This window comes from Equus przewalskii, chromosome 17 (genome assembly GCF_037783145.1).
Source record: "Equus przewalskii isolate Varuska chromosome 17, EquPr2, whole genome shotgun sequence".
Taxonomy (NCBI): domain Eukaryota; kingdom Metazoa; phylum Chordata; class Mammalia; order Perissodactyla; family Equidae; genus Equus; species Equus przewalskii.
The window spans coordinates 74676186-74690701 of NC_091847.1; positions in this window are offsets into that span (position 1 = coordinate 74676186).

Sequence of the window (14516 nt, forward strand, 5' to 3'; positions counted from 1 at the left end):
GAGCGGACCAGGCAGATATCTGTATCTTTGCCAGAGGTGTTTGAGAGGGATTTTGGAACTGTAGCTGACTGACTGAACCAAAATTTGAATGTGAGAATAAGAGTAGAAGAGAATTAGGTAACTTGTAGGATTTGGAGCAGAAAACAGCTAAATCATCAATATATTAGAGCAGAGAATAGAGTTAGATACTAATTTCTGAGGAGATTTTAAAAATTAGATTTGCTAAATCTCAACTGTTTCTTGTGCCAATTTTCGATTTTTCAAGAGACCTGCTGAGGCTTCACACTATATCCTAATAAAGCTAAGGAAACCCGAACAAATCGCAGTTCCTCGCAACCTTAAAATACCCAATTGCATCTTCCTTTCAGTTAAGTGACAGGCAGAAAAGAAAAAGGAAGCTTACTGCCTCCCACAGGTGAACAGTCTTGAGGTGGTCAAGTGCAGTTTGATCTAGCCTCTGGATTACATCACCAAGGACTTTTCGCATTGTCTGTTCCTTATGCAACTACAGTGTTGGCTTCACCTCCAGGTTTCAAATAGAAGCCTTCCTCTCGTGGTGCAGCAATTTCACCCTTACAATTTTATTATCCAATTCTTGGAGGAATAGAGAAGAAACTTCCATTAGTTTCTACACAAGTCTTGAGATTCAATCTCATTGAAGCAACTCATGTCACTTTCCCATCCATGAACCAATCTCAAGGGCCAGGGGCCCTGACAGAGCTAATTTCTCAATGTTCCACATCTGAAGTTAGAGACGAGATCAGCTTTTATGGAACTACACGACCCCCCAAAGATACTGGGGGGCTATAGAACACAGGAGAGTGGAAAAGGGATGCTTGGAAGCAACACATATGTCCATTACCTAGCCTAAATGGCCACCCAAAGATAATCAACTTCCATTGGATTACTGAGCGCTGGCATTCCACTCTTAGAAAGGTCTTTGGTCAAGCCTTGGTCCTCCACTAATGTGCAAGCACCCCTGTTAAGATAAGACATTCAGACACAATCATCAATCCCGGGCAGGCTTAGATTTGAGGAAGGAGAACCTTGGATACCTAGAAAGGAGAAGAAACCACCAGAAGGGGAAGTAGAGAAAAGGAGACTTAGGATGCTAATGCAAAATTGTATCTCATTTTTTACAGGTGAAAATGAGAGGATATTTCCCATTACCAAGAACAAGGTGCCTCTCAGCTGCACTGAGCAGGCTGAGAAGGCCCGTTTGTCATCTCTGGCCCAAGAATGGTTTTTGTTTTTTTTAAAAAAGATTTTATTTTTTCTTTTTTCTCCCCAAAACCCCCCTGGTACATAGTTGTATATTCTTCGTTGTGGGTTCTTCTAGTTGTGGCATGTGGGACGCTGCCTCAGCGTGGTTTGGTGAGCAGTGCCATGTCCGTGCCCAGGATTCGAACCAACGAAACACTGGGCCTCCTGCAGTGGAACGCGTGAACTTAACCACTCGGCCACGGGGCCAGCCCCCCGAGAATGGTTTTAGGACTTCACAGACCACTCCAGATATTTGAGACTTTTTTAAATTAAACTTTAGTGGCCCACTCCAAAGGGGAAAATGAGTTTATCCCAGGACTTCTCTCTCTAATAAACTGAAATAAACAAGAACTGTGATCAGCTGTCCTCTTCCTGCCTCCTACTAACATACATGGACATGCCCATACCATTAAGGGTATTCCATTCTCGCATGGGTCAAAATCTATGCAGAAAAGATGCTTCATGCAATAACCTTGGAGTTTCCCTAATGTGCCATCTCAGAGTTAGGAGCATTTTAATGAGGTATCAATAAGGCATGTTCATCCCCAGTTCACATCTACCTTGCTTCCCAATATTCCTCCTCCACCCTGTAAGGCCCAGGAGCAATCTGGATCAAAGCAAGCTTACGGAACTCAACTTGATAAGCTGATAAGCCAAACGGGACATGAGACACAAGTAATGTTTATTTATTCCTTTACAATAAAAATTAAAAAAGTTATTGAGACCACCTTGATGTTAGAATAAGTAAATAATATATTTTTAAAAATTAGACAAGTAGTTAGTTCGGGTTGTTGGCATATCATTCCTGATTACGAAACTTTAAAGTAAAGGCTTCCACTGATTTACAATAAGAACAGACTCTTATAATTTGCTTAAATTTATATGTGTTTCACCAAATTGAATATCCACATGCAAAACAATGAACTTCAATCCATATTTCCCACCATATACAAAAATTGACTCAAAATGGATCAGAGACCTAAATGTAAAATCTGAAATTATAAAATTTCTGGGAGAAAACACAAGAGAAAATATTTATGACCTTTGCTTTGCCAAACATTTCTGGGATATGATATCAAAAGCACAATCCATAAAAGAACAAATTGAACTTCACCCAGATTAAAAAATTCTGCTCTTCAAAAGACGCAGTTAAGAGAATGAACAGACAAGTCACAGACTGGGAGAAAATATTTGCTAATCATATATATCTGATAAAGCACTCATATCCAGAATATATAAAGAACTCTCAAAATAATACACTTTGAAAATGGGCAAAAGAAATGAACACTTTCTCAGAGAAGATATATGGATGGCAGACAAGTCCATGAAAAGATGTCCAACATCATTAGTCAACTGGAAAATGCAAATTAAAACCATAGCGAGCTACCACTACACGTCTATTAGAAGGGCAAAAATTAAACCTACTGACCATACCCAGAGCTGTTGAGGATGTGGAGGAATTAGAACACTCATGGACTGTTAGGGGGACTGAAGAAATAGTACAAAACTTTGGAAAAAGTTCGGCAGTTTCTTATAAAGTCAAACATAGACCTACCATAACATCTAATCATTCCATTCTTATTGATTCGCCCAAGAGAAGTGAAAGCGTATGTCCGCACAAAGACCGTTCCACAAATGTTCCTGGCAGCTTTACTCGTGACAGCTAAAAACTGGAAACAACATAGAGGCCTAGCAATAGGTGAAAGAGTAAACAAATTGTGGCATACTAATATAATAGAATACTATTCATCAATAAAAAGGAGTGAGTTATTGACACACGAAGCACGTGGATAATTAAGATAATTATCCTGAGTAAAAGAAGCCAGGCCTCCCAAAACAGAGTACCTAATGTATGAATTCATTTTTATGAAATTATAGAAAATGGAAACTAGTTTATAGTGACTGAAGTTGGATCAGTGGTTGCCTGGAAGTGGGGGACGGGGGAGGTAGGGAGGATCATGAAGGGGCACAAAGAGCAAACTTTTGGGGGTTATGACTACATTCCCCATCTTGGTTGTGGTGAAAGTTTAACAGGTGTACATACGTCAAAACATCAAATTGTAAACTTTAAATGTATACAATTTATTGTATGTCACTAAAACCTCAGTAAAATATTAAATAAATAAATGAAATTTAAAGGTATGTTTGTTGAAAATATCCAACCATGTTGTCATTGACAATATTTGTTGAATGCCTGCATGCACCGAAGCTATACAAAAAGGTACAAGATGTAACTCCTGTACTCCAAAGGCTCTCAAAGTTGTTGAGGAGTTCTAATTCTGGACTTGTGAGGTTGGAGCTGTTTGTGACACATAATGACATAGATTTAAGATCTAGAAGCCTAGAGCCAAGGACGGAGTTGTGAGCTGAAGATATAGATACTGAAGTTATCAGGATATACAGAGCAAATTAAATAACTTACATGGAAGAGATGGTCCAGAAAGAGACTATAGACTGAGGAGTGAGGAGACTGAAGACGGAACACAGCACCACCATGTAAGAGGCAGGAGAAGGAAGGTGTGCTCAGGTGACACTGCAAAAAGCGATCCAAGAGCTTGGATGAGAACTCAGAGTGATAGCATGGAGGAGTAGAATGTTCTCAAAGGGAAGATAGTGTCAGATCACTCAAGGAGGCTACGGAAGATCAGGCTGGACAGTGTCAACTGAATTCAGCAAATAGGAAGTCTCTAGTGACCTTGCCTGAGAGAGACACTTTGCATGTCATTCTAGGGAGGAAGCCAGAAATCAAGGTGCCAATATCCTTGCCTTGCACTTTGTTTATTATAAAACAGGCAGAAAAGAAGCGGCTGGACATCTGAATCATCCCTTCTCAGATAGGAGACTACAGCACGCTGGAACATTGAAAAGATGACCTCCACATGTCCAGACTTCTAGCTTTTACTGCTCTGCTCTTTATTTTCCCCAGATAAACACAATCATACTCTCCTAATTTTGATCACAATTCCTGGCAGTCATCACTTCATTATTCTTTTTCTCCTTCACTCAAGCCCCTAGGTCCCTTATTTCTTTCCGGCTCCATCTCTCTCCTTCAAGCTTCTGGAAAGAGTGCTCCATGTCCACCATCCATCTCGACTTCCTCACAGTCCCTCCTCTCCTCACTGTCTTCAGGCATCCGCAAATCTGGTCCTGTTTGATCAGAGGTAGACTAGACAGTTTGATCTCCAGGCTGTGAGAAGCCAAACACGGATGGATTTTCCAGATGAGAAATACGTATACGGAAATGTCTGAACTCCGCTACCAATGCATTCACTCTTTAGTATAATGACCTACCTGGTCCCCCACTCCGAGATGGCCCTTTTCTGCTCACAGCTGCAAGCACTTGCCTGCTCTCTGTAGACCCTCTGCTATCCTGCCTGTGGATTACTGGCAAAAGAGGATGCTTGATGGAAGGCTTTAGGCTTTGGATTTAAGTAGCTCTTTCTTTCAGAGAAGTAGACTTCGAGTGATTTGCTAGTTTGGCTTTTATCTTACGTCCTAGTCCTAGTAACTACACTTCTTCCTCCTTCCCTACCTTGTACTAGAATTCTTGAAATGAAATTCCCATCTCTAATTCCTATTCCTTAGTACCTGGCTTGTTGGCTGGCTATATCAGACAAGAATTTCAACTGGACAGGAATTTCAGTTGGTACCAAAGTAAGGAATAACAGTAACTTAAACAAAATAAAAGTTTGTTTTTCCCTTATGTGAAAAACATCCAGAAGTAGATAGTCCAGGACTGCTATGATAGCTCTTCAGTGATCAGGGACCAAGATTCTGTCATTCTTTCTGGAACAACATCTTTAGCACCGGTTTCTATTTTCAAGGTTGCCTCATCGCCCAAATTGTCTGTAGAAGCACTAGTCATCATTGTTTTTCTTCCAAGGAAAAAGTGGGAGAAAGGGAGGACAAGGACAGAAAAAGGCACAAAACAGCCATTTGTCCTCTTTTTCCATAACTTTCCAGAAAGTTCTACGTAGCAACTTCCACTTATATTTTACTGGCTAGAGGTTAGTCACACTACCAAACAGTGCTGCACAAGCCAAATAAAACACAGGTTCTAGGAGGGAGAGAGTAGATTTTGGGTAGGCAACCAGCAGTCTCTAACATAATTGCTCAGCTTAGAGACCTTTGCCATTCTCATTATGTGTTCTCTCTTTCCCTGTATCAGTATTCTATCTTATTTCTCTGACACTAATATCTGCTGATGGTCTTCTATAAATCGCTGCTGATTACTGCCTGCTGATTACTTACTGGGGTCTCCAAATTTGGTCTGCTTCTAGAATTTCAATTGCTATGCTGTATCAACGTAATTGTTTAAATTGCTTGATCACTCCTTCTTGGCCTTCCTTGCTGTTGATAGCAGGCTTGGACTTCTTGTCTATGAATTCTCGGTGAACAGTACTTTCCAGTACTGCCAAAGATACTTGAAAGTCCCCTAGGGAGAGGAAGATGAGCATGTTGCGCAAGAGGCAGATGTGGAAAAGGGCGATGACAATCATCATGTGGGACAGAAGCACATCTGGTCTGAGGCAAGCAGATCCTTACCCTGCTTGAACTGCAGCATCTTCCCCCTCCGCCTCCTTGTCTAAACCGTCATCATCTCTGGGACCTGCCCCTGAAACCAAAGCTCTCATTCCCAGTGTGGTTGCTAGATTGCTACCTTCCAAAATTCCTCCTCTTTGTGGCCTCTCTGGCTTTGAATCATTTCTAGCTGCAAGTCTTCAGTCTTAGGCTTCATCTTAGAAATTATGCTTTTTCAACTTTCTCCTTCACCTGCCCTGTCAGACACTCATTCTCATGAATAGCATCTCCAGGCTCTACCCTGAGACAGCTGGTAATCAAGTTTATTTGTTTCCCGGGGTTTGCTGGAGCAGGCTCATATTGGCTTGAGAGAGTTGATTGTTAAATATAAAAATATATTAAAAATAAAATAAAATAAATATAAATATATAAGTTGTTGAAGCGTTGGTAGCTTGAAATTGACCACGGGAAGAGTACTTACAATGTGGAAATTGGCAAATGCTACCAATCATGGCCTTCGTTTCCCTGAAAGGTGGTTTACTAGCACATTATTGCTCGTTTCTCCCTGTAATTGCCCACTGCGCACACACACAGTAGACAGTTCTGATTCCAGAGCCATCTCTTTGGTCTACCTTAGCCTCCAGCCGCGGGTGAGCCTTTCACACTCACTTGCGTCATGTGATTCGACATTTTGACTCCTACCTTAAAATGCTTGCTTTTAACATTTGACAACAGAATACATATTTTGAAAATACATTCTGGATCCTAAGTAGACTTATCCAAAACTGCTCACCACACTATTTGAGAACTGCTAATGCAGTCCATCTCTCTGTCTTCAGAACATATATAATCACATGGAGGAATCACTGGTGGGGGATATTCTACATACTTAAAATAACATTTCAGTGGAGGGAATGCATGCATCCGCATCAAGGATGACTTGTCACAGAATATTAACTTAATATTGAGAGGGAGAGGGCCAATTATTACTAATTATTACAAGTATTTCAGAAAGCCTGGTGCAAACGGTGCAATGTTAAAGCTACATGAGACAACCAAAACAGCAAGTCGCTTTGCCTTTGACAAGAACTATGTCAACTGAGATCATGCTGTTACCTCATATCGGTCAGGAGCTCTGTTAACATATGTCTTTGATTAATAATAATGAAAAATGAATTATTACCTATCACAGCAGTATTTTAGTAAATAAAGCCATTCAAAACATAGAAAGAAAAATCATAAGAAAGTTGAGGAAAGGCGGGTGTCTACTATACTATGAGTTTTTAAAGAGCATGCTGATTTTTTATTTAAAAGAGCTAATGTTTATCTGCTTATCAGCGTGTAGACGTTGCTGATGTGGTGACAGAAGCACAGGCACTGGAGAGAGACTGCCCAGCTTTGTACTGGAGCTTCACCACTTACCAGCTCTGTGATTTGGGGCAAGTTATTTAATCTCTTGTAACCATCATAGACCAATTCATATTGGCCCTAATTATCCTATGTATCAATAGCAAAATATCGAAGTTATTTTGCAGGGGCAACAAGCAAAAACTGCAAGTCATGTAGCTGGAGCATGCTCAGAAGATGGAAACCTCATCCTCAGATGACCTTGAGTCACCTAGGAACCCAAAGTTCCCTGACTATGGAACTCAATGTGAAGAGAAAGTGGCGTAGGGAACCTAATAAGAAGTGAGGGGTCCCTTGATGTGTAGGATGCTGGACTTATAAGACTGTTATGCTCCCACCCTCCAGTCAGATTCTGCCCAGCTAGTATTTTGCATAACCACACCCACTCCCAACTCCTTAAAACTCTGTCTCTGCTTTAGCCGGGGAAGACAGATTTAAGCCTTGCCTCCTATCTCCTTGCTGGTCAACCCTGCAATAAAGCTCTTCCTTCTCTCAAAAGCCAGTGTGGTAGTACTGGCTCCTATGCGCATTGGGAGGTGAGCTCTTGCCCAGTAACACTCTCTGTGCTTTGGTTTTCTCATTTGTAAAATGGAAATAAAAACACTTGCCTCACATGATTATTGTGAAACCAAAAAAAGATAGCACATAAAGTGCTTAGAATGGTGTCTGGCATGTAGTAAATAATCAACAAATATTTGCTATCATTTTCATTATTAATGCTATTTTTGGAGCACTTACAATGTGCCAGTTGCTGTGCTACATGCTTCACATTCAACCTCCCGTAACCCTATGAGGTAAAAATTAAGCCCATTTTATGAGTAAAGAAACAGAAATGATGTAACTTTTCCAAGGTCTTGTGGCCAGTAAGTGAAAGAGTTTGACTCAATATATTTTAGGAGTTTTCATCTAAATAATAGAAAGATGTAAAACCACAGCTTGTAATGGAATCCAAGCCATTCCGATACATAGTGTATTCTATTGGGAAATTCTCCCTTCATAGACAGCCGAACTGTTGCATGCTATAGCATAAACTGTTCTTGTTCTGTCTTGAGCAGAGATAAGAAAGCTCATCAATAGCCAGATGTTTCCCCTGGAAGACTGTTATTAAGTTGCCCTTCTGACTTGTCTTCTCCAGGTTTTAAAAACGCACAGCTCCCATAGGCTTTCCTCATGAATTCTGTTTATTAACCATAGAATGATCTCCACTGAAATATTTCCACTTTCTCTAACTGTAATTTTTGAGTTAGACTTTAAATCTAAAGTCCGTTATTAATGTACGTAGGGTACAGTATCCTTTGGCTGAACTTGCTTCTTGGGAAGCAGCGGAACATAAGGATCCTTTTCCTGTTTTGGACTTCTTTATTCCACCTTCCGATCAAGAAGCTACTGTCCACAATGTGCCAAAATATACTTCATAAAGACTTTAAAAATTTTCAAGTTTGCATGTCATTTTGTTTCACAGGGGTGAGTCTAGATTCATTTATATTTAGCTGTGCACTCAGGAAGACAAATGGCAGTGTATACTGGTGTTCCTTAAAAGACGAACATTGTATCATTGTTAATCATTCATTCATTCTCCTTGCCTGACACAGGCTAGACACCCAGGAACAAAAGACATAGCTGTTTCTCACAGGGAATGCAGAAATCTCATCAGGGAGATGAACGCACACTTACCTAATCACCATGATAGAGCAATGCATAGGAATCAACAGAAACATGGGGGAAAGGGCAGGGCAGACACCCTGGAACGTGGAGGCAGTATGGTCTGATAAAAAACCCTGGTGAACCCGTCAGAGGCTCTAACTCACTTTTACTTTTAACTTAATAATTATGCCATCTATGATGGCTGAATTGTCCCCTGCAAAAAGATATGTTGGAGTCCTAACCACCAGTACTTCAGAATGTGACCTTATTTGGAGATAGGGTCTTTAAAAGGAGATCATTAGAGCGGGCCTTAATGCAGTATGGTTGGTGTCCTCATAAAAAGGAGAAGTTTGGACACGAAGACAGTTGTATGCAGAGGGAAGGCAATGTGAAGAGACACAGGGAGAAGGCAGCCATCTGTAAGCCAAGGAAAGAGGGCTGGAACAGATCCGTCCCTCACAGCCCTCAGAAGGAAGCAACCCTGCTGGCACCTTGATCTCGGACTTCTAGCCTCCAGAACCGGGAGACATGCATCCTTGTTGTCTAAGCCAGCCAGCCAGTCGGCGATACTTTACTCTGGCGGTCCTAGCAAACATACAGCGTGAACTTGTCACCAGCATATCCCACGTCTCAGGCTCCACTCTCAGCAAAGACAGTCCCATACATGGGAGGATGTGGGCAAAAGCACTGGGAGTCCAACCAACTAGAAAAATGCCTGTGACCCAGAGGAATCTCGAGCTTTCTTTAAATAGTGAGTTTGGGTCTGCAAGATTCCTTGATCCTCTTGAGTGTGGTATCCACAAGCAATACCTGTAGGCCTTTGTTTACAACGTAAGCAATGGACAATAATACGGGGAGTACAGGCCATACCCAACAGATACAATAAAACATTCTGTTAAGTAACTACTTAAAATAAATGGTTAACAAACATGCGAGAATATGGTCTATCGCACTAGTAATCAGATTTGTGACAGAACTACCCTTGGTAAACAGAAAATGCTAGTCCCCGTCAGAGAAAAGGAATATGCGATCCTAAGTGAATGAAAGCCCTATTCACCCACCACACCCACGCACGCCATTTGTCCTCCTGTTGGCACAACTAAGGTTGAATGAACCTGGAATTACCTTCTTAGAATACACAGTGACATGTAACCTTTAAAAACAAAAAAAACAAAAAAACCTTCTATTAGGTATATATTCATTTCAGGCAACAGATTCTGAGAGGAGAAGGTTTTTAACCTAAGAAAATCTTAAGCAGTGAAAAGATAAGCTAATATTAATTCCTGTATAGCCTAAGCAAGTTCAGCCAAAGGACATTGTTTGGTTTTTTGTTTCCAACATGACTGCCCTCAGGCCGGCAAGGTTATCCTTTCTCTTCTCACCCCAAGTCTTCCTCTTTCCTGGAAAATTTCCAGGCAGAACCCCGGTTCCAAGTCATAACAACTCAATCTGCTACCGCTGGAACTCCCAGGGAGTGACTCATTCCTTTGGATTTGCCTCAGCCAGTCTTTGCTCCTCTGCCCACCCAGCCCTCAGCCCTCGGTACTGGCCAGAGTCCACAATGGGTTTTTCTTCCAGTCTCTCTTGACTTCTGTCTTTTTCCTTTTTTTAAAAAAAGTTATAATTATAAAAATGACATACAAAGGGGAAAAAATAAACGTACCACGTTAAAAATGGAAGTCCCTCACCCCAAGGGTTGCCAGTGTCAACAGTGTGCGTATCTTTCAAGATACATAGATTTCCGCCCTTCTTCCCCCTTTGTACGGCACACACTGTACTCATTGTTCTGACTCGCTCTTATCACTCACAATATATCATGAACACTCTTTCATGTCAACACAGAGCTCCCTCATTTTTTAACAGTTATTTATTATTCCATAGTGTACATGTACCCAATTTATTTAACCATTCCTCTATTCATAAATGGCGAGGTGTGGTCTAAATTTTTTTTTGCTCTTACAAATAATTCTACAATAGACATACATGTAAATATATTTTTGCACACTTAGTATTTTTCTAAGATAGATTACTTCTAGTGGAAATGCATGGTCAAAGCATACATACACTTTTAATATTCATAGACACTGCAAATTGCTTTCCAGAAATGTTTATCAATCCATACTCCAGTCAGTTGAGTATGAAAGTTATTTTTTATACATGCTCACAAACAGTTGATATTAAAATACTTTTTTGGCCAGTCTGATAAGTAAAAAGTACTGTCTTGTTTTTATTTACACTTTGATCATTGATGAGGTTGAATATGTTTTCACATACTTATTAACACATATCCCTTCTTTTGAGAATTATCTCTTCATTTCCGGTGTCCATTTTCTTATTTTGCTCCTTCTCTTTTGTGTATTTATTTATAGAAGCTATTTGTTGGGGCCAGCCCTGTGGCTGAGTGGTTAAGTTCGAGCACTTGCTGTGGTGGCCCAGGCTTTCGCAGGTTCGAATCCTGGTCACGGACATGGCACTGCTCATCAGGCCATGCTGAGGTGGCATCCCATATGCCACAACTAGAAGGACCCACAACTAAGAATATACAACTATGTACCGGGGGGCTTTGGGGAGAAAAAGGAAAAAAATTTTAAAAATCTTAAAAAAAAAAGAAGCCATTTGTTATTTTGCATATTAATTCTTTCCTGTTGTGTACATATGTTGCATATATTTCCTCCAATTAGGTAATATTATTTATGGTACCCTTCACTGTATAGAAATGTTTTATTTTTTTTTCTGGAGTCAAATCTGTTTAATCTTTTCTGTTACAGTTTCTGGAGCTTTTGTCATGATATTTCTAACTAGTATTATAAAGATAATCAATATTGTAAAGGAGTGTCCTATGTTTTCTTTTAGTCTTTTACAGTTTTCTTTGTTTAAATTATTAATCCATCTGGAATTTTTTCTGGAATATGGGATAAGATAGTGCATTAGTTATGCTTAATTCAGCAAAGGTTTTTTTACTCAGATAACATTTCAATGCGGATGTTCATCAAGGTGACACCATAGAGTGACTCAGAGACTAAGGCTCGTTCCATCCTGTGTTTCTACCCTCCTCTAGGTAGAGTCAGCAAATTACTGCCCACAGGACACACCGACCCGCGGCCTGTTTGTTTTTGTAAATAACATGGAACACAACCATGTTCTTTTGTCCACATCGTGTCTATGGCTGCTTTCCTGTAAAATAGATGAATAGTTGGGATAGAGACCTTATGACTCACGAAGCCTAAAATATTTACTGTATGGCCCTTTACAGAAAAAGCTTGCTGACTACTGCTCTAGAGTCTCAAGAGTCTTTAGTTGCAACGTGGCAGATGGAGAAGAGAGATCATGCAGGAGATTCCCATGGGTGGGGACTGGAAGAGGAGTACAAAGCTTCCGTCTACATTCCACCGTCACATGGCCCCACCTAACTGCAGAGGAGGCTGGGAAAGGTGAACTCGTTGTGCGCCCAGGAGGAAGGAGAAGCAGGCCTGTGGGATTATCCGCCATTCTCTGCCACAGTGTGCCCTGCAATTATTTGTTTCATTCTTCCCCCCTATTTTTAATCAGAATAGCTAGATTTACTGTAGAAACAAACAACCTCTAAATCTCAGTGGCTTAGAACAACGAGGTTTATTCATCACTTCTACTACATATCCAGTAAGGGCCGGCAGGTGTGGCGTTGCTCACTGTCGCCATTCACTTTAGTCCAACGAAGCAGCCACAACAGGCACCCTGCTGGTTGCAGTACTAGAGAGAAAAGAGAATGTGGTGATGCTTACACCAGCTCTTCACTTCTCCCCAGAGCTGATACTCATCGCTTGCATCCCCCTTTCATTGGCTGAAGCAAGTCGCAGGGCTACACTGTACTTCAGTCGGGTGGGGAAGCACAATCCTACCACGTGCTTTGAAGGAAGCAGAGCTGGAATATTTGTGAACAGTCATAATGAATGCCACACTCACACACACAGAACACATTCATCTCCTCCCTAAGGGAGATCACCCAGATTCCACCCGGTCACTGCATCTAGTCAAAGTCAAGGATCTCTAGGTGAGTGACAGACTCTCCGGCAGGTCTGAAAAGTGGTCTGGAGCCTAGCACCTAAAATCACTCTCTGTCTCATCACTTGTTAAGATGCCAAAATTCGAATAGAGACAATGACCCTGGCCTAAAACAGGCTTCTGGGATCTGAGCTACTTCCAGGAATGTGAACGGTGCTCTGAATGACCAGGCCTAGAGAATCAAGACAATCCAGCGGTGGAAAATAGGGACTACGGCACTGTGCTGAAGTCAGTCCTGCAAGGAAAGAGTCAGCCTCATGGAAGGATACGGCGTTGTGCCCCCCACTTACAATCAGGCCCCCTGGACAAAGAGTGTGGATGACGATATGGAGGGAAGCGGCAAACACAGATTACGAATACTTATATGGAAATATTAGAACATATACACTAACATACTTTGTTCATCCCTCAGAGAATGTCCACTCTTATGATTCTTGTTTGTTGCTTAAGAAAGGACCTTCACTTTTCCACTTAGCTGAGAACATTGTAAAATGAGATTCATGGGTGATAAACATAGAGAATCATTCAGAAGAATAGAGTCATACTAGCTGTAGACAGATGACCTCCTAATCAAAATTTCAAATAATATAATCTTTCAAAATAAATTCTCAATATCTGGTGCTTAACACCAATACATATTTTTTTTAATATCCTATTTCTTTGGATTTTTATATCTCCATATAATTATGGGAATGTAATTCATATGTTTTAAAAATCATTTATGCTTAACTCATCAAAATACTTAGTTATTTGATGTGCAAGAAGTTTTTACATGCTTTTCAATAAGCATGTTAAACCCTCTCTCCCAGAAACACAAGTTTTCATTTCTTCCAGAGTAAATTAATTTGAACAGAAAAGGTTTGTTTGTTCTGAAACTGTCTGTAAAGCTTTTAAAAGCATGATTTCTTTTGCTAGATCCCTTAGCTTACTCTTCAAAGCTATAATTATTTTCTTTAGTTACTTTATAATCGTCTCTTCATGGACTAGGCCTCCAGTCCCAGTAGAGACTAGTTTTAGTCTAGTTTGTGGGATAGTGGCTACCACTACACTCCTATTCTACATTTTTTTTCCTCATCAGTTCAAAGCTGTAGCATTTTTGCTCTCAATACACATACCAGTTATTCTTATGGCTACTACCTGCTTACTGGGAAATAACCCTCGAATGTAAAAGGCCATGTATGGGCTTCTGAAAAACCCTTTCTGCCCTCTGGTCATAGTCAGTACTCAAAAGAATTTTTCTTTCGGACTTTACTAAACAAGTTGGATTTGGAGGCCTGGGAAGATTATAAAGTGGTAGAAGAAAGGAATGAAGACTGAGTTCAATATTATTTCCAGCGTCCTTACTAAAAAAACCAATAATTTCTAATTCATCTTAAAATTCTAATTATGAGGAGAAACCCCTCAAAACTTAAGCGAACTATTTTGCCAGAGGACCTAAAAAGTGCATCAAATTCCAAGTCAAACTGTTACAAGTTACTTTTTCATCTAAATTTAATAAGTAATATGATGTTTATAGTTGATATTTACCCATACTAGGGCTTCTAGAAACAAGTTTTCCTGTGGCTGGCATAAGCGGCGCCAGATTTTGTAGAATTCAAACCCTCGCTCTACTAATTATCCTGTCCTGCCTCGGTTTCTTT